The sequence below is a fragment of the Balaenoptera borealis genome (genome assembly GCF_965194805.1).
Source record: "Balaenoptera borealis genome assembly, chromosome: 21".
In the NCBI taxonomy this organism is placed as follows: Eukaryota; Metazoa; Chordata; class Mammalia; order Artiodactyla; family Balaenopteridae; genus Balaenoptera; species Balaenoptera borealis.
Genome location: NC_138880.1, coordinates 13,769,472 through 13,794,752, shown reverse-complemented (window position 1 = coordinate 13,794,752; position 25,281 = coordinate 13,769,472). Strand labels below are relative to the sequence as shown.

Here is a 25,281-nt window from a genome sequence, read left to right as displayed (position 1 = left end):
CTGCATTGGCAGGCGGACTCTCAACCACTGCGCCACCAAGGAAGCCCTAAAGAGAACTAATCTTTTGGTGAGTTGTTGAATAACTTTTGACCCATTCCCCCAAAGTACATTACAAAGTATGTCATATCAACGAACAGAAATGCAATAATGACAGCATTTTTAAAAAATATTTTATTTGAATAGAGCTTAAAGTAATGAATTAAAAACAAAGAAACAACCACTACCACAACAAAAACACAGAATGATTCCCATCCACACACGCAGCATTTTCTCCCACTCTTAAACCACCTCACATTTCCCAAGCACCAGAAATCCATATTTTCTTTTATTTTTTTGGTCAATAAAGGTAAGAGCAGATAGAGAGACTCTGTTCAACCTCAGCCCAGCAGGGCACACAGCAGTTGGATAATTTACCATACACATATTAGTGGTGCAAGACCTAATTCTTGTCCCTTACAGCAATGCCACTGATGTGTTCTGGTACCCAACACAAGCAACAAAGCGGTACTTTTCATTGACTAATGGATTTAAGTTTTGTGTGTTTTGGGGTTTTTTTTCCTGGTTTTCCTGGAGACACTGTATTCAAGATGTAGTTTAATAAGGACCGATTAATTCACTGCGATTGTTAAATTGGTATTCTGGATATTCCTTTTCTATTAATGAATGCTGAGATTGCAGCCTGATACTGTTGCCTCCTAAGGGTTATTCCAAGGCCCATGATGTACTGTTATGTAGATTCACATGCAGTTGTGAGAAATAATACAGAGAGATCCCCATGTACCCTACACCTAGTTTCTCCCAGTGATACATCTTGCATAACTGTAGTATAAAATCTAATATCTCAACCAAGGAACTAACATTGCTCTAATCCGCTGACCTTATTCAGGTTTTACCAGTTATACTTGTTGTGTGTTTATATTTAGTTTCTAAATTTTATCACATACGTAGGTATGTATGACACAGTCAAAATACAAAACGGTTCTATCACCATAATACCTCCTGCTACAAAATGACAGCATTTAAAAAATTAGTGGTATTTAAGTGTTACAGGAAGAGACTGGTGTTTGAGTTCTTGGTAGCTATCTCAGTTACTAATTGGAGAAGGTAGAATAATCATGCAACAATCCTTTTATACATGTCTGAGAATATATGGATATCTTTGAGAGACACGTACTAACACCCTATGTAGTAGTTTCTCCTAAAGGCCAAAATAATAGCCTCTGCCTCATCTTCATTTACTGTTCTTGAGATATGGGTGAAAGTGCTATGAATTTAAAAAATACCTATCTCTTATAGTTCACTTACTCCAAAAAGATATATTAAGTGTCTACCATGTGCTTGGCACTGTGCAAGCTGCTGAAATTTAAAGACAAATAAAAACAAGGCCATTTTCTTAGTGAAAATGATGAAAAGTAAAGCAGATGATGACAGTGTGGGAGGATAAGTAATTATTTGTGGGTATGATTTACTCTTTTTAATGAACACTTTTTTTTTCCCCCCGTTGCACCGGGTCTTAGTTGCAGCTCTCAGGCTCCTCAGCTGTGGCATGCATTTGTGATCTAGTTCCCTGACCAGGGATGGAACCCGGGCCCCCTGCATTGGGAGCGTGGAGTCTTATCCACTGTGCCACCAGGGAAGCCCCTGTGATTAACTTTTAATATATAAGTGAAAGTGGTTTTAAAATGAGCAAGGCCTACTCCATTCATCTCATCTCTCATCTCTCTTCTCTCATTCAATAAGGGTGCTTATCAGTATACGTATTACTGATCATACAGTTCTATTGTCAAGAAAAGAGTTTTAAAATTTTTTATTTAACGTCCCAAAGATCACTTTTCTTTAGAACCCATCTTTAATTTGACAGATTAGCCTATAGTTGTTGAAACTGACTCTCTGGTCAAAAAGTAATGATTTTTCACCCCTTTGATGAGGTGTCCTGAGTCTCTGGTTAGATGAAAAACTGTAGACAAGTTAGCCCTGCATCTCATTTGCATTATTATTATTATTATTAATTTTTACCCTTAAGCAAGAAATCTTCACCAGGACCTCTGATCTGGTGTTGACAGTTCTGACCACAGAGGTGCCCATGACTTCTTTTGATGTCCCTTGAGGATGTTGGTGCCAAGGGCTACTTAAACCCTCCTTGGAGTGAAATGTTTTTTATCCATTGAGGAGTATTGCCTTAACTGGAATCGCTTACCTGTGTTGCATTCCTATCAGCCACACCACTTCCTTTGCTCCTGTGACTGCAATGACTACGTCCATGAAGGTAGTTACATTAAAAGCAGATGGTAATATTAAAATCAGATAGGCTTCATTAATAGAGCGTGAGAGTGTGGTTTGCATATTAGTCATATGACTAACAGTTTAAGTTCAGGGTTATAGCTATTGTAATAAAACCAAGTACAGCTTCTGGCTCATTCGTAACTTAGCGGTAGTTTCAGTTATTTGTTACTATTCGTGGCTTTCTTCTTGTTGTAACAAGGCAAAGAATAAATAAATGGGGGAAAAAATCCTTACACAGTTGTTTTCTATCTGGCTATATTGCAACATAGGAAAACAACAAAAGAAGAACCCTTTAGCTTGGACATTCCATTGACTCAAGAAAAATCACACAAGCTCTGAAGACAGCTTTTATTTGGAGAGAGAGAGAGACTTTTCTGGAGTCTTCCCATGCGGATTGTTCAATAGAAATTCAGTGCAAGCTTCTGCTCCTCTAAAATGATGATGTCTTTTGCCTAAGAATAGACCCTTCTTTCAGTATAGAAACCAGATAAGCTGTCCTACAGTGATCCAAATAGCTAGCGGCCTCATCCCCACCCAACCCCCAAACTTGAATAACAACCCAGCAATATAATTTTACCGTTTAAAACTTGGCTGACCCAAACATGAACTTTCAAAGAAAACAAGAGTCATTACTAAAAGAGATTCCATTTCTTTCCGGGGCCTAATTTAAGATGACTTTCCAGAACTTTGAAAAAACTTATTCTTCCAATGGCCACTTAATTGTGAAACAAAATAAACACCCACAAGGGAGGCAAAATACAGAGTTCTCTTATGTTTGGATTTTAAAATATCTTTTTTTGGGGGGGGGGTGAGTTTTTTCTTTCTAGGGTTGTCATACATTGTTTGGAGTGATTTATCAGGTTCCATCCAATCCTGTGAATTTTAAGGGTGATGATTTATGAATAACTTTAATTCAGTAAGACTTCATTTCTTAAAATTTGCCCTGTTAAGCTTCTCATAATACCTCTATTCTATGTGCCCTGGTTATTCAGAGCCAGTGAGTGATGGTGTCAGCACTCTTAAGCCTGGTGGGCCTGGCTTCTAAGCCCTTTCTTGTTGCAGTGAACCAGACCACTTTTTATTGTGTATGCCTTTCCGAACACTTGGAAACGTCCTAGAGAACTGAAACGGCTCTGAGGGAACTGCAAGACAGTACTTAAGAGTGGCACAGCAGAGACTGCACAGGCTTTGAAGTCAGACAAGCCTGCGTTTAAATCCAGACTCTGCACTTTGAGGTATTGTCTTTGGGCAGAATGAGCCTCATGGGTAAATCAGGGGTGATTCTATCTGCCGTAGCAGGATCATTGGGGTGATTACATGAGATATCGTATGCATAGGATTGAATCAACTAAGTATAGCCGGAGTTTATGAAATGATAGCTGTTCTTATTATAATTGAGTCATTATTATTATAATTATCAACTTGACCTAGAACTCCCGTGTTCTGATTTTTGCCATTGTATACATAAGACTTGTCATTGTACCCATGGTATCTTAAGAGATGACTTCCAAGTGTGGGTTACTTCAAGCATAAAGTAACTGAGCAGTCATGAGTCTCAGGTGGTCCTAAACCAATGCAGTGACTTCCGTGAGGTGAGTGAGCCCATATTTTGTTTGTGGTTTAAAAAGGAAAAGGGAAAAAACTGTCTATAGAGTCCTGCATCATCAAGTCACTTCACTTTTCTAAGCAGTGAAATGAGGGAGCTACATTGGATGGTCTCTAAGTTACCTTCTAACTCTGAAATTCTGTGATTGGTATTAAACCCAGTAATAGAACTCTGGGAGTTTCTGGTTTCCACAACTCTTAGGAAATTAGGTGTATCAGGGATTACTACCTGAGAGTTGAAGGTAAGGGAGTTACTATCAGTGGTCTCTTCTGTCCACTAAGAACAGAAAAAAAGAAGTTTGTGTTTCATTCTACCAGATTTTCAGAAATAATAATTACTCCCTCATCTCACACACACACACACACGCACACACACACAATATCACACAATTTAGTTCTCCAAGTGTAGGCTTTCTATTTGTGAGCAGTTTATGGAATTTCATTTAACCAGCTCCTAAGGAGGGCTTTTGTGGGACAGGGAAAGGAAGACCTCTCTGTCCTTAAGGAATTTACAATCTAAGCAAGGCTGAAAATGAAGAAGATCCTAAAACATGTTTCTGAAGGACACAGGTCCAAAGAAGACACATACCCGTACCATCCAAGTGGTTGCTAACTCCTTGTGAAGGCGCCAAGTTAGAACACATGCTCACTGGCCGTCTTTTTAGGTGCATTGCTTTCTAAAAATAATTTTTTTATTGAAGTATCGTCAATGTACAATGTTCTGTTAGCTTCAGGTATACAGCACAGTGATTGTTTTATACATATAATTATATATGCACACGTATTCTTTTTCAGATTCTTTTCCCATGTAGGTTATTACGAAATATTGAGTATAGTTCTCTGTGCTATATAGTAGGTCCTTGTTTATCTGTTTTATATATAATAGCGTGTATATGTTACTCCCAAATTCTAATTTATCCATCCCCCCCCCCACCTTTCCCCTATGGTAACCATAAGTTTGTTTTCTATGTCTGTAAGTCATTTTTAAAATAAGTTAATTATCAATTTTTTAGATTCCACATATAAGTGATACCATATGATATCTGTCTATCTCTGTCTGACTAACTTCACTTAGTATAATCTCTAGATCCATCCATGTTGCTGCAAATGGCATTATTTCATTCTTTTTTATGGCTGAGTAGTATTCGTGTGTGTGTGTGTACCACATCTTCTTTTTCCATTCATCTGTTGATGGACATGTAGGTTGCTTCCATGTCTTGGCTATTGTAAATACTGCTGCAGTGAACGTGTATCTGCAGGGCACGTGTATCTTTTCGAATTATGGTTTTCTCTGGATATAAGGTGCATCGCTTTTTGATTTACTTAATTCTTTCATAAATTTCATAGACCTTTCTAATTGAGTAGTACTAGTACTTTATGGTACATGACTTCCTAAATTCACAGTCTTTGCTGTAAATTGGAACTCTGTTCATGTCAATAATCCTTATGGGACAATGAGTACTGTGTTGATGATATACACAGATTAAAGAGACAGCAGCCAATGGGGATGTGTGCACAGTCTGTGTGTGGTTGTGTGTTTGTGGTGGTGGAGTGATGAGTTAGGGAAGACTCTGTATCTGGAATAATCTTGAAGAGGTTTCAAAGGTAAGTTGGTGACTGGGAGAAGAACAATCTTTGGTTAGATTAAGTCAGCAATATATTGATTCAAGATAGAAAAAACATTTGGAATATGGATAAATACAGGGAAGGAACAACAATTTTTCTGACATTTCCTTAAGTCCTTATTTGGAATTTAGTTATTTCCAATAATTATCCCCATTTTTCTTTTGAAGAAAATAATTGTTCATAGTGAAACAGACTACCTTGGAGAATAGAAAGCTCCTGGCACCAGAAGATGTTTAGATGTTCGGAAAAGTAATTACTCCAGGCTTTCTTTTCACTTTTCTGAACACTTTAAACATTTCCTGCTGCCAGGAGCTTTCTATTCTCCAAGGTAGCCCATTTACTAGGGACAGTTTCAGTGGTTCTGCACTCCTAGAACTGTGACTTCCATGCTCAGTACTATTCCTGCCTAGTTGGATGACAACATAATTAACCAACTCCTTGTACAGGGCAGCTGTAAATATTTTAAATGTGCTGTCAAATTTCTCCTGAGCCTTGTATTTTTCCCTTCAGGATAAACATCTCTACTTTGTTCAACCATTTTTATATGCCATAGTTTCCAGTTGATTTTCTGACCTGATTGCTCTTCTCTGGGAAGTCTTCAGATGGGGTTTTGTGCTCTGAGTATAGCCCTTCTATGCAGAACATGTTGGCACCATTACATTCCTTTATCTAACATTACTGTCACTTAGGACTACATTAGCTTTCTCAGCACATGTCATCCTGCTTCTCTGCTTCTCCAAGGCTGGGGTATGTGGTTGCCACAGCTTGCTGGTGCCCTTACATTTTTTTCATACAGTTATGGTTTGCTTGTGTTTCTGTTTTCAAAAGAAAGATGGATTCATTGTGTTGAATTCATACGATTGGATTTTGTACTAGCAGAGATCCTTGCTCATGGGATTTAATGTTTCTTGAACATTTGAATAAGTGAGAACAGTTGAATTGAATAAATAATGAACCTTTATACGTTTATACTCTTCGTCATGATACGTGTAGCAGTTTGACCTGGAGTTGTTGGGATTATAGGTCAAACGTTAAAATTGATCTTATCAAAGCCTGCCACTTGGATAAGCAAGTTCACTTCAGAAGAATTTTGTGTTGAACTCTGAGTGCTTTAAAACAAAAACAAAAACAAAACTGTTGTTTTTACTTAGGAAATGATTTATCTATTATGGAAGTTTGTCTTAGAGCACAATTTTAGATATTTATTTGCTTAGTATTCATTCCCATCTTCCTCTTCCCTTGCTGATAAATAGCCTAGTGGCTTTTAGTAAAATAAAAACTAATCAGCAGGGTTCTCTAAATAATTGTAAAATTTCGGAGCCAACTGCTAGTCTTACTCTTCTTCTTCCCAAGTTTTAGGGTGGTCATTATAACCTTTATCAGATACAGAGTATAACTAAGTAGATTTGCCCCATCTGTCCTACCTGTGCAGTGAAGTAGACTGACAGTATGTGGAACCAGAAGTTGATGGTGGTCATTATTGCAAGGGGTAGGGAAGACGATAGCAGCCAAGAATGCCATTTTACCTGAAACTTCTAAGTGACTTGGTAGAGGAAACACTTATTCAAGCAAAGGTGTAACTGGCATTCCCTGGCAGTCCAGTGGTTAGGACTCTGCACTCACTGCCAAGGGCCCGGGTTGGGGAACTAAGATCCCACAAGCCACATGGTGCGGCCGAAGAAAAAAAGGTGTAGCTGATTACCTTTCACAGAGGATTAAGAATTACCATTTACTTCTGCAGTTGGAATTAAATTATTTACTTCTTTATCCTAACACACATTGGGGGGGGGTGAAGGGAGAAGCATTTCAAGTACAGACGCGCTACTACTCTACCTTTTTATGTTTTTCTTTCCCTTTGTATTAATGATATATATTATTAAATAGCCTAGATGTGCCACTGTTTATGTCAAGTTTGTATTTATATACAGAGCTAGAAATAGAAAGATACGGTCTTATTTGAAATGTCTGTTTGCAGAGGGGGAATATCTGAATTTACTTGGAAGTGTCAAACATACTCTGATACTGTAATACTCGTGGTTATTTTTGACCTAATTTTAGATGAAGTTAATGTGAACTGTGATCATGTTAAATAATGTTTGGAGGATAAACTTTATGGGTGTGTAAGTTAAAAGTAAATCACTTTAATCCTAAAGCCAGAAGGAAAGGATGTGTTCTTTCTTCTATGTTTCTTGTCGAATCTTACAGCTGAGTCGGAGGAGTCATGAACCGGCAATTTCTAAGAAGTTAAAAAGTAATTTTGATAATTCATAAAGCAAAATCTTCTCCTTTGAGGGTCCTTTCTCAGGATACCATAATGATGTAGAGGCACATTCATGGTTTACAAGGAACCTTTTATAATAGGACCTAAGAGAACCTTAAATAGGCTGACTTGCAGTGAACATCTCAAAAAAGGAATGTCGTTAGAAATCTTTTGACATTCTGAAAGTTACAAGAAAAAAGTTCTTCTGTAGAGGTAATCTTCAATTTGCTTCTCTCTTGCTAATTGTTTCTTCTTTTATATAATTAAAAAAAATTTTTTTAATTGTGGTTAAAACACACAATTTGCTGTCTTAACCATTTAAAAATGTACAGTTCAATAATGTTAAGTATATTCACATGTTATGCAACAGATCTCCAGAACTTTTTTTCTTACAAAGCTGAAACTTTGTAACTGTTAAACAACTCCCCATTTCCCCCCTTCCTCCAGCCCCTGACAGCCACCATTCTACTTTCTGTTTCTGTGTATTTGTCTACTTTAGGTAATCCTGTATAAGTGGAGTCATACAGTATGTCTTTTTGTGACTGGCTTATTTCACTGAGCATAATGTCCTCCGGTTCATCCATGTTGTAGCATGTGACAGAATTTCCTTCCTTTTTAAAGCTGAATAGTATTCCATTGTATGTATAGACCACAGTTTGTTTTGTTTGTTCACTCATTTGTTGATGGGCATTTGGATGGTTTCCACCTCCTGGATATATTGTGGATTATGCTGCTATGAACATGGGTGTGCAAATATCTTTACAAGATCCTGTTTTCAATTCTTTTGGATATATACCCCGAGGTGGGATAGTTGAATCATATGGTAATTCTATGTGTAATTTTTTGAGGAACTGACATACTGTTTTCCATAGCAGCTACACCAATTTGCATTCCCACTAACGGTGAAGAAGCGTTCCAATTTCTTCACATTTTCGGCAGCACTTGTTATTTTGTTTTGTTTTCTATAGTAATTATCAAATTTTCACACTAACCATAATGATCAAATAATTTTTGAGTGCCTGAGTGTACACAAATAGGAGATTCCGGTGTAGTCTAAAAAGCTGGGGTTTTAAATTGTTCTTTAACTTGCTTTTAATAGGTCTGGTATATTGTTTCTTCTTGATTTTCAGCAAAGCCAGTAGGGAAATTTTTAACCAGGGTAGAAAAAGCAGTGGAACATTGTGTAGCTAAAATTGCAGACCTCAAACTTGGCACAGGTATTAATTAGGCTGATAGAAAAAAAGTCAAGTTCAGTAGACCAGATTGTGGGGAAAGCATGATTCATGTCATAGAGTTTACAAATAACAGGTGTACATAGTGCACTAGGATGTTTCTTGCCCATTAATGGAAATGTTCCAGAGACCGAACAGTCTAGAAAGATGGATAAGGTGGTGGATCTCTTCAACTCCCCAGTGTTTCACTTTTTCCATCATAATGCCTAGTTTCTGTCCTTTTTCTGTTACAGACGCTAGGTAGTATCAAGATTGTTTCCTTGCTGTTAAATGTGGATAAAATGAACCCTCCAAAAATAGAAAAAAAATCTAATGTTTTGGGAGTTTTCCCACTGTAGTGTTTATTTATTCGTATATCCTCTTAACAATCATGTCAGAAACAACATGATCAGCCTCCTATAGACTACACATATTAGAGAAAGAAGTAACTTGGATAGAAAAATATGGGAAATTACTGAACTAAGAGCAAGAAGTGACTTAATTTTGAACCATACTTTTTTGAACCTTTACTATGCCAAATGTTCCCTCTGGTGATATAGGCATAATTAAGCCAAAAAATGAAATAAAACACTTGAGATTCTTCACACTCCGTTTTCTCATTCTCTGCACTTCCAGGTCCTCATCGCTTTTTTCCCTTTTGCCCTTCGTTCTGTAGCACTCCTGTGTCCCTTGAAGGTTTTCTTCCCTCTTCTCACTTCCTCTGACTCTGGCAGCTCCCAAATGCGGTGTTGGTGGCACTTTATCTTGTTTCTGTAAACCCTCCCGGCCAGTCATTTATCTTGTTTCTGTAAACCCTCCCGGCCCGGTCACAGCCTTCTCATCTTAATTACATTCTCCCTACTCCCGCTGTCTTCCCTGAAGTCTTCCTGTTTTGCTAAAGATGGTGCCCCTTAAGCCCTCGGAACGCCGCCTGCCTTTCTCTTCCTTCGACTGATGCACGCGGCACCGGAGAGCAGTCCCCACAGCCGGAAGCTGTGTCCGGCGTGCAGCCGCACTTACGGTGGCGGGACACCCTGTCGGATGCCATCTTGGTAGGGAGGCCGAGGGCACCGGCTGGGCCTGAGCCCGAGCCTGCTGTCAAGAGTGGGAGGGCACCAAGTAAGAGGCCTATTAAGTTTCCTGCGGAGAGAAGAGGGAAGGTCAGGATGGCTTTGGGGATGATACTAGTAACTGAATTAAGGTTTCCAGGGAAAGGCTAAACAGCTTGGCTATTAGCTGTCACCACTGATGCGATGACTCTTTTTTTTTTTTTTATTTTTATAAGAGGCTCTTCTCTTTTTTTTTTTTTTTCTTAAATTTATTTGTTTATTTATTTTTGGCTGTGTTGGGTCTTCGTTTCTGTGCGAGGGCTTTTCTCTAGTTGTGGCAAGCGGGGGCCACTCTTCATCGCGGTGCCCGGGCCTCTCACTGTCGCGGCCTCTCTTGTTGCGGAGCACAGGCTCCAGACGCGCAGGCTCAGTAGTTGTGGCTCACGGGCCCAGGTGCTCCGCGGCATGTGGGATCTTCCCAGACCAGGGCTCGAACCCGTGTCCCCTGCATTGGCAGGCAGATTCTCAGCCACTGCGCCACCAGGGAAGCCCGATGCGATGACTCTTAATCGTGACCTTTTTTTTTTTAACCCCCCATAATAATTTTTCTTTAATCATGGTGTCGATATTAATGTCCCCTGAAACATCCACTTGTGACAGTAGGGGCGATTGAAAAAAGCGTGTGCTTAGACAACTTCCTCCACACCCACTGGCAATGGCTCCTCGATAACCGAGGATGGCTGTGACAGAGCCCATTCGAGCTCTGCCCTGTACCCACAACGCTAATCTGGAGCAATGCGCTGTGTGAGTGTGGTTTATGAAATACAGGCATAAATATAGACCCAGTCTTTTTCCTAAAATGCAGTACTTATTGTTCTTTTCCTGAAGCCTCAATATGGTTTTTAAGATTTTTTTGTGTCCTGCATGAATAACTTTGGTAATTATGACTAGAAAATCCAAAACCTCATTCATCTGGATGCTGTAAAAGAGAAAAGATAAGACTGCGTAGCATAGTGTTAAGAGTCCAGGCTCTGAGCTGCTTGAATTGAAATCTCAGCTTTAACACTTACCAACTTTTTTGACCTTGGGTAGGTTCCTTAACCCTTAGTTAACCTCGTTTGCAAATTAACTCCTATCTCAGAGGGTTGTGATAAGGGTGATTGAGTTGATACAGGTCCACACTTCCTTCTCTGAAATCCTTGGACAAGATGTGCTTCAAAATCTTTTAGATTTTAAAAGGTAACACAGATTCAAACCACACACGGAGAGTGGGGAGGAGGTCGTGATGGCGGCCCCGGAGCTGGAAGTGCAGCCCCTGGCCGTGGTCTTTGGCAGAGGATGTGGTGAAGAAGAAACCTCGGGCCACTGCCGAGGCGAGCAGCAGGAAATACCAGCAAACCCTGGCAGAACTGGAGAGCGTCCTCAGCCACCTGGAGGGTCTCTTGCCCGGACACTAGTACCACGAGTGCTGATCCTCCTTGGCGGCAATGCCCTCAGTCCCGAGGAGTTCTGCGAACTTGACTTGTCCCGCTTGGTCCCCAACAGCGTGGACCCGAGCCTGATCACAGCAGCTTGTTTGTGCCGCCTCTTCTGAGCCATTTTCATGGCTGATGCCTTCAGTGAGCTGCAGGTTCCTCCACTCATGGGCACCATCGTCATGGCACAGGGTCACCGCGACTGTGGAGAAGACTGGTTTTGACCCAAGCTCAACTACAGAGTGCCCAGCCTGGGCCACAGATTGGCTGTGACCCTATCCCGTGGCCGACCTGCCATCCCAGCTACAGCCTGGGAGGATTACATTTGGTTCCAGGCACCCGTGACACTGAAGGGCTTCCGCGAGTGAATGGGAATGCTCATCATGAACACAGTGGCTAAATTATCTTTCCCCCTGTGGCACCAAGTCACCCATCTCTTGCTTGGAGCTAGTTAATTCCTGGTGAGAGGAAGGTTCTCTCCTCCTGGCTGCCTGCCTCGGTTATAGACTTCCCCGGGGGCTGATGGTATGGCTAGGGCTGTAATAATCATCACTGAACAAGCATCTCTTTGAATCAAAGGCTGATTTTCCCAGAGGGTGCTGGGTCAGGTGTTTCTTTTGGGGGTTGGAAAGCAAACATGGGCCCATAGACAGACACCCCTATGGAGGTGATCCTTTCCTGCTTTTTGCTGTGGCCTTTCAGAATTTTTACTAGGGGCATAATGTGGATGTGACTCGTGAACTTAAATATAAAATGAATGGATTAATGTTAAAAAAAAAAAAATAACACAGTGTATAACCCACTAAACACAATACCCCCAGTGAGGTCTAAGGTAGAGCCTAGTAATTAAGGAGACTACTATTTCTCCAGTGAAACAAATAGTTACACTAAGTGGGAGAAATGAAAACTAGTCATTTCAGGTCATGTTTTGCCACCCAATGCATTTACATATACGACCCTTCTCCCCCCATTGTACACAACTTTAGGCTTTCTGAGCTTTTAGGTTTTGGAATTGGATTAGGGTTTGTGGATCCCTACAGAGCCATTTGTAAGCACCATATTAATGTTAGTTATGTGCAGAACTGAGTTCTTTCTATACTTTATGACCTTTGGCTTGTCACTATAAGAATAGTTAAATCATTGTGGTTTAAAGTGAATATGGTGGGGGTCACGTAATGACATGTATTTTTCACATGTTACTATTTCATTTGGGTTTCAGGTGTACCCCTTTTTCCAATTGTAAAAGAATAAGAAAGATGGAGGACGAGACAGAGCAGAAACATGCCATGTTCTTCTTTTTTTTTTTAATTTTTATTGGAGTATAGTTGCTTTACAATGTTGTGTTAGTTTCTGCTGTACAGCAAAGTGAATCAGCTATATGTATACATATATCCCCTCTTTTTTAGGTTTCCTTCCTGTATAGGTCACCACAGAGCATTGAGTAGAGTTCCCTGTGCTCTACAGTAGGTTCTCATTAGTTACCTGTCTTACACATAGTAGTGTATATATGCCAATCCCAATCTCCCAATTCATCCCACTCCCACCTTCCCCCCTTGGTATCCATAAGTTTGTTCTCTACACCTGTGTCTCCCTTTGTACCCATTTTTCTAGATTCCACATATAAGCGATATTATACGATATTTGTTTTTCTCTTTCTGACTTCACTCTGTATGACAGTCTCTAGGTCTATCCACTTCTCTGCAAATGGCACTATTTCGTTCCTTTTTATTGCCAACTAATATTCCATTGTATGTATGTACCACTTCTTCTTTATCCATTCCTCTGTTGATGGACATTTAGGTTGCTTCCATGTCCTGGTTATTGTAAATAGTGCTGCAATGAACATTGGAGTGCCGTGTGTGTGTGTGTGTGTGTGTGTGTGTGTGTGTGTGTGTGTGTGTGTGTATCTTTTTAAAATAAATTTATCCATCTATTTTTGGCTGCGTTGGGTCCTCGTTTCTGTGCGCGGGCTTTCTCTAGTTGCGGCGAGCAGGGGCTTCTCTTTGTCGCGGTGTGCAGGCTTCTCATTGTCGTGGCCTCTCCTGTTGCGGAGCACAGGCTCTAGGCGCGCAGGCTCAGTAGCTGTGGCTCACTGACTTAGTTGCTCCGCGGCATGTGGGATCTTCCCGGACTAGGGCTCGAACCCGTGTCCCCTGCATTGGCAGGCAGATTCTTAACCACTGCGCCACCAGGGAAGCCCTGGAGTGCATGTATATTTTTGAATTATGGTTTTCTCCAGGGATATGCCCAGGAGTGGGATTGCTGGGTCATAGCCATGTTCTTCTTAACTGCCATCTTGTCTTGCCTACCAGTTGGCTCCTCCTTGAACAATTTTTTTAAAGAACATCTCTTTCAAATATTTCAAATTTCTGAAATATTTTCTTTTGTGTGTGACTTCTGCTTTCATTTGCCTCTACTCTTAAGCACACATTAAGAACAGAAAGCCACCCTGTAAATCTTAATCTTTTGCTCTGGTTTGCTGCCAGTGAATCATTTCTAGAATATCTGATGTAGAAAAATCTTAAATTTTAAGTAACTTAAGTGTTCCTAAGATTTTAGTCTTCTTTTACAAAGAAGGGAGCCTCCTGAGCTGAGGACTGTGGGGTTAGTTGTCTCATATGAACTCATGGTTAGTATTACAATTGGCCTGAAAGTCTAGCGGTCTGGTACGTCTTATTCTGTTAAAATCCATTGAAAAATCTCTTGACGCTTATAGTAGAAAATAAGTAGACGTCTAGATTTTCATCCTCTTTTCACTTAGTACATATATTTGCCAGTCAGAGCCTGACCAAAATGAGAATGTGGAATGTTTGAAAAAATAATGTATGCTTTTGAAAAGATAAGACAGATACTGTAAGCAGAAACTATGTACTCTGTGAAGGGCAAATTTAAAATTTTAGAGGAAATGTTACTATCCTTGTGTCTGTAAGAAACAGACATATTGACAAAAGTAACTATATACATAGGTATTTAAGCACTTCAGGAGAATAATTTTTAGATTAATTTGCTGAAGTATATCTATTCTCTGAAGAACTACTAATTTCATTTTTACTCATTTATAAGTCAGTAGTTCATTAGTTCCTAAAAATAACTGATTCTCTATAGAAGTGAAGCTGATGTTGGGGTTTTTAGATTTTTCTTTTTCTCTAGCGTTTATCAGTTATCTTTAGTCTGTCTATAAATATATTTGTGTGAGGATTTTGTTAACTGATTTCATTGCCTCCTTAAGACATACCAATGTGGCACATTAAAAGTAACTTGGAAAGTTAGATCTAAACGGGCAGAAATCACCTTGAAGTAAGCCTTGTTTCTTTGTATAAATTTATCTCTGTTGCTGCTTCACATCATAGTGAGGTGGGATATTAATTTTAAAGATGATTTTATAGTTTGTGTTTGGTGATTCCTTCTAGTTCACTTTTCTCTTTTTTGTGGTTAATCTGTGAGGTGCATTAGGTCACTTGGTATGTTTTATTTTTAGTAGTCTCACAGTATTTTAAATCTTATATTTTACTCCTTTAACAAGTAGGAATCAAGGCCAGCAGTCATTAAGGCTGAGGCTGTTCTGTTTCAAACTTGCTGCTCAAAAACCAAGGAGGTTAAGCAAGAAACCAAGATATCTTAGGTTCTTCTGCTTCTGTTTTCTATCTTAAGATTTAACACGGGGAGATTATTTTTTAGTTTTTAGTTTAATAAGTTTGTTTTTAACATGAGATATTTATAGCATGAGTGTATGCGTGTGTATGCACGCAGTATGACATTGACTGTAGCAACGAAAAACAAAGTAACGTGGCTTGAACATAATAGACATTTATTTCTCTCACATGAAAACCTGAAAAGTGGTCCATGGTCTGTGTGGTTGGTCCGTATTCATCAGGGACTCTATTTTGTTGCTCTGCCATCTTCAACAGGTAGCTTTTATCTTATGGTCTAAGATGGCTGCTCCAGTTCTCACCATCATATCTTCTGTGCAACAGAAAAGAGGGACAATATGCTCCCTTTATGGGCACAACTTAGAACTTGCAGGCATTGCTTCTGCCCACACCGTGCGCCGACCTTAGAAATATAACCTTAACCAGCAAGGGAGTTTGGCAAATCATGTACCGAGCTAAAATATATTACTTTGGGACTTGCCTGGTGGCGCAGTGGTTAAAAATCTGCCTGCCAATGCACGGGACACGAGTTCGAGCACTGGTCTGGGAAGATTCCACATGTCGCAGAGCAACTAAGCCCGTGCACCACACCTACTGAGCCTACGTGCTGCAACTACTGAAGCCTGCGCTCTAGAGCCCGTGCTCCGCAACAAGAGAAGCCACTGCAGTGAGAAGCCCGAGCACCGCAACGAAGAGTAGCCCCCGCTCACCGCAACCAGAGAAAGCCCGAGTGCAGCAACGAAGACCCAATGCAGCCAAAAATAAATAAATTTAAAAAATATATTACTTTGTAAAATGGGAAGAATAGATACTGTAGAAAACCGGCCATTGCTACTAAAGTGTGTAATATTAAGTGCAGTGTTTTGTTAACATTGGATACTAATCATTATCAATATTTACCAAAAGAAAAAAAGACCCGGGAATTCCCTGGCGGTCCAGAGGGCACGGGGTTCTATCCCTGGTCAGGGAAGTAAGATCCCTGCACAGTGAAGCCAAAAAAAAAAAAAAAAAAGACCCACCTCTGTTATACAGCCATTGGGATCTATAAATCACCAGTCTTGGGTATCCCTGAAAAATATTTCCTTACAAATCTTCACGTGTAGAGAAGGATTTCCTAATTCTTAATTTAGGAAAGACTTTGTAAGGACAAATTGTTATTAAAAAAAAAAAAACATGGTTTAAAAACTAAATTCAGTAAAGATTAGAAAGTAAAAGTCCTTCATCTAACTGGCATTGAAATAAATACTTATAGAGCTTTATTTTGTCAGTATACAAAATTGCACCTGCATCATGTTTTTGTATCTTCGACATCTTTCTGTATCAGCAATGTAGATCTACCTCACTTTAAAAAATGTTATTTAGCATTTATTTGGGGATTTTTTTTTAATTAAAAAAATTTTAAATTAGAGTATAGTTGATTTACAGTGTTAGTTTCAGATGTATAGCAAAGTGATTCAGTTATACGTATATATTCTTTTTTTTTTAAATTATCATAGATGGTTAAGCCTTATGGAGTTTTTTCTTTTTTCTTTTTTTTAAGTGTTGCAATTTAAATTTATTTATTTATTTATTTATTTTTGGCTGTGTTGGGTCTTCGTTTCTGTGCATGGGCTTTCTCTAGTTGCGGCAAGCGGGGGCCACTCTTCATCACGGTGCGCGGGCCTCTCACTGTCGCGGCCTCTCTTGTTGCGGAGCACAGGCTCCAGACGCGCAGGCTCAGTAGTTGTGGCTCACGGGCCTAGTTGCTCCGCGGCATGTGGGATCTTCCCAGACCAGGGCTCGAACCCGTGTCCCCTGCATTAGCAGGCAGATTCTCAACCACTGCGCCACCAGGGAAGCCCCGTATATATTCTTTTTCAGATTCTTTTCCATTACAGGTTTTTATAAGATATTGAATATAGTACCCTGTGTTATACAGTAGGTCCTTGTTGTTTATTTTATATATATTAGTGTGTATCTGTTAATCTATTTGGGGAATTTTTAAACAATGCTGTTAATATAGCTGTCACGTACTTCATTTGTGACTACATTTTTTTGTTAGTTGATTAATTATGGATAGCTCCCTGATCAAAACAGGAGACTTATAAAACCTCTTAGTTCGTTTTGTTCTTTCCTCAGAAATCTATAGCCTGGTCTTTCAGTGTTCCTAGATTTTCTCTGAGAATACATACGCTATTAGAAGTAAGAGGGTGTTGGCCTGAAAAGCAAACAAACAAAAATTGAGATGGTTTACAACTATAGTGTCCATTGTTAAATTCAGAATGAAACATTAAAAAATCTGTTTTCTAGTTCTGGATCATTTTTGCATAATTCGTGTTAATTGGAATATTAGAATTAATGGATTAGCTTGTATGTCAGTAAAGTATTAGAAGAGTTGGTATTTTTCACGTTATTTTAATGCTGTAACATTAAGGATGTGTGAAGTCACTTGCACGTTTTTTAAGGATGTTCAGCGTGACGTTCTTGGTGGAAGATGGCAGGATACTTGTGAGGTGGTGCCCTCCTGCTGTTTGGCCCCTGTGGCCCTTTTACCATTGGCATGAGGATTAGCTCTACCACTGGTTTCAGTACTAGTCTTAAAACCAGCTCCCTTTCCATTCTTTCCTATCTTTACCGTGTTGCCTCTCAAATTCAAGACACCTTATCTATGAAGTATAGAATTTTTTTGAAATGGAAGCAGCGGTGCATGAAAAAGAAAGGGTGACTGGTAGAAATTGGTAAGAATTTGGAAAAGTACATAGAACAGTGGGTAGAAATGGGTGTAATGGGTTAGAGGTCTTGGACTCAGGAGAATCAGGTCTTGTCTCTATCACTTTGTAGTTTTATTACAAGTTACTTAAGCTTTCTGAGCCTCAGTTTTCTCATCTATAAAATGGAGACAGAAATAGGACCTAGTTGATCTGGTTGGAGTTGGGATTAAATACTGCATGTGGTAAAATGCTTGGCAGTATTTTGTAAATATTATACAACTCTGTATACCCTTTATTTCTTCTCTTTATCCAATTCATTTGTGAGGCTATATTCACTGGAGCAGCTTTTCTCTCTATTCTGTTATCAAGCCTGCCCTGCCCCTGGAGTTGAAGTCAGGATTAGAAATCTGGGGGTTTGGCATATTTGTTCACTCAGCTAGGAACGCTGGAGAAGAATGATAGTTAACCTTTTACGGGGAAAACAGCATTTAGATCAGTGCCAACTCCACATTCTCAGACTTTTGAACAGTTTGCCACTCTGATATCTATTCCTTAAATGCTTTGCTGAGCCTCATTGAATGAAAGAAAAGAAAGTAAGAGAAAGGAAAATGTGACAGACAAAAAAACTTCATAGCATTTGTAAACTTGGATTTTTAGTTAAAATACTAGGATTCTCTAACATGATCCTCCTCTTCTGACTTAGTCTCATGTTTTCATATCCTGAAGCAACCTAAATCATGTCCCCCTTTTCCCTCCGCCTTTAGTTCTTCGCAGGTCACGAAGCCTGTCCTCCTCACGTACCACCTCCTCTCAGGAGGAGACAGATGCCAACACCGTCACCGCGTCTCACACAGGGAGAGACCGGGCCTCAGGGAGATTGACTGCAGCAACATCAGTGTTCAGGCTGGAGACCAGATTCTACGGGGTTTCTGCCCCTCTGATAGTCTCTTAGGCATTTTGTCTTTCAGAGTACTTTTCCATTGTTTTGGAAAGCGCTCCTTCAGGACCAGAGTCTACGGTTTTATGGGCAGAGTTTAGTTTCAACAGAAAATCGTGAAAAATTACATTTTACGTTTAGTTATACTGCAAGTCAACTAGGATGTCCTGTTAGAAGCAGGGCTCCAAGCCTTTTTAAAGAACAGTTTATCTTTCTTTTAAACAAATGGAGGTATTACAAGGGACACAGATGGAAGGCAGGTTGCCACATCAAAATAAATTAATGCATAGTTTCCTTCTCTCAAATAACTCTCCTCTTAAAATGAGGGGTGGGAGAATGGATTAAGATGACGAAACTTTAGATTGCTATGTTTAGTCACTTTACAATCAAGAAGCACAATGACTAGCCAACATTCTAATATTTGTTTAAAAGTCGATGGCTTTAAAAGCCCTGGAGGTAGAATATTTAATCACTTGCATGCTAGCTCCTAAGAATTAATAATTAAGCCGTTCAGCATGAAATGGACTTGGAGATGGACTACTTTGGAAAGTCTATCAAGTAGACTTCCTTTCAGTCTGACGGAAACTCTGGATGGTTACAACCTGATTTGTTTGCTTTTATTCCTTATACCCAGAGCTAGACTTTGAGGAGGAGGGTAGGACAGACACCATGGGAGGTCACTTCAGGTAGGGGCTGGAAGGACCTGAGCAGAACACCACGCCCATACCTGTGGTGTTGGCTGGGAACTCCAAATGGCGAACAAATAGCAACTTTTGATAGTTTCCCTCCAACCAGCTCAGGCTTTCAGTCTCAGTTCCTGCCTTGGAACTCATGACACTTGAGGGGGGAAGAAGTCATCACATAAAATGCTGCATAAGATTTCCAGAGCAGCATGACTGTGAAAAAATAACTGGCATTCTAAAAGCTGGCATAGTCTCCTGTAGCAACATGGGTGAATGTAGCTATTAATTTATTGGTCATTTTTGGTTTTATTGGGTTTCCCATTGACTGAAAGCTATAAAAGTTAGGTTTTCCTTCAGTTTAAGAAAACATTCTTTAATAGTAGAGAAACTTTGGAGTAAAATGATTTTTCCTTAGCAATTTATGATACTCACTGATGAAAGGCAGGTGTATTTCTTTAGTAAAAATCCTACCACATATATTGAAATGAGTAGAAAACACACAGTGAGCATGGTGACAAGCCAGCATTTTAAAATTTGTTTTAAAAGTAGACTGCTTTAAAAGCCCTGGAGGTAGAGTATTTAGTCATTTGCACGCCCTGAAATGTTCCAGTCCTGGGGTCTTGAACAGGCCCTGGGTGCTGCAATATAGGAGTCCTTTTGTTTTTCATAACCTGCTCTGTAGCAGAAGTAGGCAGACCAGCACATTTCACTGGCCTGGGCTTTTGAGGTCTTTAGATTCACAACTGCCATCCCAGTACCCTAAGCCTCAGAAGATTTCATTTTCATACCTCCCTAAGCTAATATCTAATAAACTTCTTGTATAAAATGATGTATATCAGGTATTACTGCAGCTATTGACACAGGGTCTGTACTCATGGGGCTTTGTTGATTAGGCAAGACTGAGCTGTCTTTCATTATTTAGTGGGTGTTTTAATATAGGTCACGTGAAGGTTGTCAAGCAAAGCAAGAAGGCTTTGTACAGAAACTAAGTTGAGATTTTGATAGATACGGATTATCTCCCCCGGCCCCCAAACAGTTTTCTCTTTGGAAGTAGCTCCCATTATTTCAGGATCTCTAGAAGTATGAATGGGATTAGTGCCTTTTCTCAGGGAAGACTGTCATTTTACTGATGTTTTCCAGCAAGAAACAGTCTGTTAGTGATGGATATACTGATAAGAATGGAGAACAAGTGAGAAACTGGAGATCTTTGTGCAGTTGGGGGCTGATTTTATTTATGGGGACATTTAGCCCATTTGTTTTTAAAAATCAAATTAACTGTACAAATTGTTCCCATCTTCTAGGGAATGCAGAGTAGTCGGCAGCTAGGTGCAGTGTTGATTCAGGAATTGATATTGGCCTGGAACCACTATAAAGTGGTTGCTTCCAGATTTCCTCTCCATCATTATGTTAGTTACAGTATTATTTCAAGCATCCTCAGAAAGATGGCACATCCCTAGAAAACAATTTTTAGGGACGAAGCAGTGGTCAGAGGTGTTTAGTACTAGAATATAGGACTCATAATTCCCTGAAGTGCTTTTTCCTCCATATCCCTCTGCCTTCCTCCCCTGTGGGCTCCCTCAATGAGGCTGCATTCCTGTTTCTAAGAGATCATCAGTACAAGTAGTATTATACTAAGTTCAGCATCAGTTGAACTTCAATAAGAGGAAGGCAGTAATCAGAAATATATTTTACAGTCATCTTTGCTTAGTTATCATGAAAAATATGGGCATCCCAGCGGCCTTTTATCTCTATTCAGAGGTGGCCAAGAAACCCAGGTCCAATGAGTCCAGCCTACAGGAAAGCAGGAAGGAATGAGTAATCATGTTTGATGTGCAGAGCTGGTTGTACCGGGCATTACCACTCAGAGAGAAGGCATCCAAACCATAATTTTAAAATGTTAGATGTTAGAGGAGGAGAGGTGAAGAATCATTAGGTTGGAATTCGATATTCCACACTGGCATTTGTTCAGACACTAGATGAACAGATCGCTGCATCCAGATTGATTAGCTCTCTCCGCCTCTACTGCCCCTCCCATAAGAATTTTTTTTCTTGTAGTGTATAGGATTGGTCCTTCTTTCATTTCTTTTGGCTTAGTACCTGTCGTTCTATCATCTTTGACCTCTGTAATGATGCCTGGGTGGTGGGGAAGAGTACCAAGTGATTCTTAGGCCTCAAATTCCTGACCATCAATGAGATGTTTGTAGTATTTTCTTTTAAGGATCGTATACCGGGACAACTTGCTTCAGCATCAAGCCATTTCTTTCTTTCTTTTTTTTTTTAAATACTTTTATTGGAGTATAATTGCTTTACAGTGTTGTGTTAGTTTCTGTTGTACAACAAAGTGAATCAGCTATAAGTATATGTATATCCCCATATTTCCTCCCTCTTGAGCCTCCGTCCCACCCTCCCTATCCCACCCCTCTAGGTGGTCACAAAGCACCGAGCTGATCTCCCTGTGCTATGCGGCTGCTTCCCACTAGCTATCTATTTTACATCTGTCAAGCCATTTCTTATCAGAGACTTGGGGGAGCTGATTCCTGACATTTGTTTATGTCATCTGAGGTATACTTATGCTATTTGTCTAAAAACTATTCTTAATAGTTTCTGTTAGCTAGTCAAAACTTCAAAACCTTTTTCTTTCTAAAATATCAATATCTACGGACTTCAGAGCAAATTGTGAATACTGTTCTTACCGAGTATCTCATACTGCTTTGAAGTATCGCTCCCTGGCACAGAAAGTCTTCTTTCCCATACCCTGTAAATTCCTCAGAAAGACATACCAAACTTGATTCATCTTTGTGACCTCTGTAGCAGTACTTCTCAGTGTGTGTTCTGTGGGCTGCCTGTATCAGTATCATTTGGGACCCTATTTAAAAACGCACATTCCAGAGGCCCAGCCTTAATTAATCAGAATATCCAGGAATGGAGACCAAGAATCTTCATTTTACATAACCGTCATGTCCTCCCTGTGAACCTTATGCTCATTAAAGTTTGGACAGTCATTCCTGTAGAACCTTTTTAGTATGTTCTGTGGACCAGGCAACTAGTTAGAAATGCAGAATCTCAGGCCCTACCGTAGGTCAACTGAATCAGAATCTACATTTTAATAAATTCCTATGAGATAATAGGCACACTCAAGTTGGAGCACACTGCTTTACAACTCCTTACAAGTAGTAAGCTCTCAGTAATTAATCATTGCCTACTGGTTCGTCGATCTGCTTCTCAGATATTCTCCTTTTCTAAAACAAAACAGCCACAACTTTCAGCTTTTCAGAAATTTTAGGGAGTGTCTCAGAATTATTCTATTATTTTCAATAAAGAATTATAGTGAGAGTTCACTGTGTCACCAGTTTAAGCACAGACTTAGTGATCTCCTCCTAAATAAATGCAGAAGTACCTCATAAAGTATAATCACAGATCTGTTTCTCATATGAAAGGGTCTAATTCTCTGCGTGTGTGAGATTCACTCTGGGCCTGGCTCAAAGGCCTCTGCTCCCAGATCAAGTGAAGTCTTCCCAACAGCCCCCAAGGCCCTTGGCAGTGAGGAGCTTTCAAGGCCACAACCTCATCTCAGTGGGAGTAAGCATAATTGAATATTGCTTTGTATGTTCTTTTAAAACTAGAAAACCTTTCTGTGGATGTAGTAACTTGTTACATCAGTGTTTCCCAAATGTGTCTGAACAGGAAAATCATCTGTGTTGCTTCTTTAAAAGTTCAGACACCTAAGCCTCATTCCAGATCAACTGAATCAATTTCTGGGGGAGAATCCTAGCAACCTATTTTTTAAGACACCCTGGACATCTTTGTAATCAGGCATATCTGAGAAACACTGAATTATCTGATCTTTCCCTCAGCAGATTACCTTTCTGATTATATTTTTTGTTGTCCCTTATGTTTTCTTGGACATATATTGCCCCAAGAGCAGTAAAGAAGGCAGCTTGGGATTGCCAGTTTAGAACTGAAATATGTATAACTAAGTACTGCATAATACTGTTTTTCAAGGACTTAAAAATTAATGTTATTTCATACTACTTATGTTCCTTTGAAAATGTTATAAAAATGGCAAGTGTTTTGAAGATCTAAGATGGTGAAATGACGAAGCACCATAAAATACTTGAGGGGTAGATGTGTGTGCGTGGGGCTTGCTTAGACATGTGATTTGTCATCTCTTATGTCAGAACTCCTTTGCTTTTAACTCTTGAATGTGCTTTAACCTCAGATAAACTTTTGTTATTATTACTGTATTATTTAGAGAAATGACTTATGCTTTCTTTTTCTTGTAATTAAATAGTTCATGTGCTATCCTTTCTGAACTTTGCAGAAGAAAGCTAGTTCTTTCCTCTTGGAAAGGCACAAATTGTGTTGACCTCTAATTTAGGATTAGAGTAATTCTGGGCCTTGAGCATTAAAACAAAAATAGATTATCAAATACTTAATGGTACTCTCTTAGAAGTCACTGAATTTATTGGTTTGTGTAAATCCACTATTAGATAATGTTACTTAATTTGGGATCTCAAATTCTTATACTTTATAAACCACTTCACGGGTTTAAATTATTAATTGTTTTTGATGGATAGATAGAAAGGGAGTCGTCTTCTCTTACAATTAGGATCCTGACCATTTCTGTGAAATAATTTAAATACTATCCAGTTGTGGTTTTCCCCAAGTGAGTGTGTCATCTGGAAATGTCAGATCCAGAAGGAAACTTTGATCCCTAACCTTAGGAAATTTAGATCCCTAATTCAAGACTATAGTGATAGGTGAATAAGGTAAGGTGCCTGCTCTCAAGAAATTTATAGTTTAATTGGAAAGGACTTAACTAAAGCCTGTGAAACAAATAGAGACAGAATAAGACATATGACCTTGTTACAAACAGTGCAACAGGAGTTCAGCGAAGAAGGAAGGAAATAATGAAGCAGGCATGGAATGCTACTGCTTTGGAGAAGGAAGGAGACTTACTTGATTGATTTGGGCTTCTAAGTCCAGAAGTGAGCCTTCTACCCAAGTAAAGAATAATTGTAAAAGAAGAAGAGGCTTTTAGTCAGGAGCAAGCAGGGTATGATGGATGTTAAGACTGACTTAGTAGAGCCCAGGGAAGAAATGTTGCAGAAAAGGAAGGAATCATAATTATGAATATTTGAATGCCAGAGGCTTGGGAAGTTTGTTTTCATGTAGTTGGAAGAAACTGATGCATGTTATTAGCAGTGCTGATTGTGAGGTTAGAAAAACAGTAATTTTGTTTGTGTCTTTATTCATTTCCAAAACCAAATGTGTGTGCATGTGTATGTGTATCTGATATTCTGTTTTTAACATCTTTGAGCCATAAGATGGCATTGCAAATAAAATTTAAAATTTCTGATAGTTTTAAATTTTATTATGTTCTGATGAATGGGACACTGTAGCACAGATTAAGACATTTGGAGAAAAAAAAAAAATGGTGCTTGTGCCAGCCTTACAGGGTCATCTGAGAGTTACGAACCAATTGTCTAAGCACTGCTTACGCTTGGGTAGTGTTAAAGGGGTGAGGTTCCCTGGTTTCCTAGTACCTGGGACACATTTCACTTAGCAAAAAAGTGTATTGCATGTGATATGTAGTGTTAACTACACTAAAAAGGTTTTAAGTCATTGGCATATCGTAGCTCAATGTTTTTTAGTTTTCTGATGATGTTTTATATTCTGTTGTATAGAATGTATACATTAGGAGTGTCTTTCACGAGGTTCCAAATAAGTTATCCTTTAATGGCTGAGATGTGGCCATTTGGAAGAATGAGTGAGAAGTTTTGGCACCACAGGACAGCACAATCTGGAAAGT

General features: G+C 39.4%; 1 protein-coding gene and 1 pseudogene across 4 annotated transcripts in view; both read left to right on the top strand.

Moving 5' to 3' along the window:
• The window catches only part of RBPMS (RNA binding protein, mRNA processing factor), a 188,936-nt gene that overhangs the window by 33,270 nt on the left and 130,385 nt on the right, over window positions 1–25,281 (top strand). The window lies entirely within an intron of this gene.
• On the top strand, window positions 11,321–13,358 carry LOC309619486 (MAD2L1-binding protein pseudogene; annotated as a pseudogene). Its single transcript has one exon. The product of its transcript is annotated as an MAD2L1-binding protein pseudogene (transcript).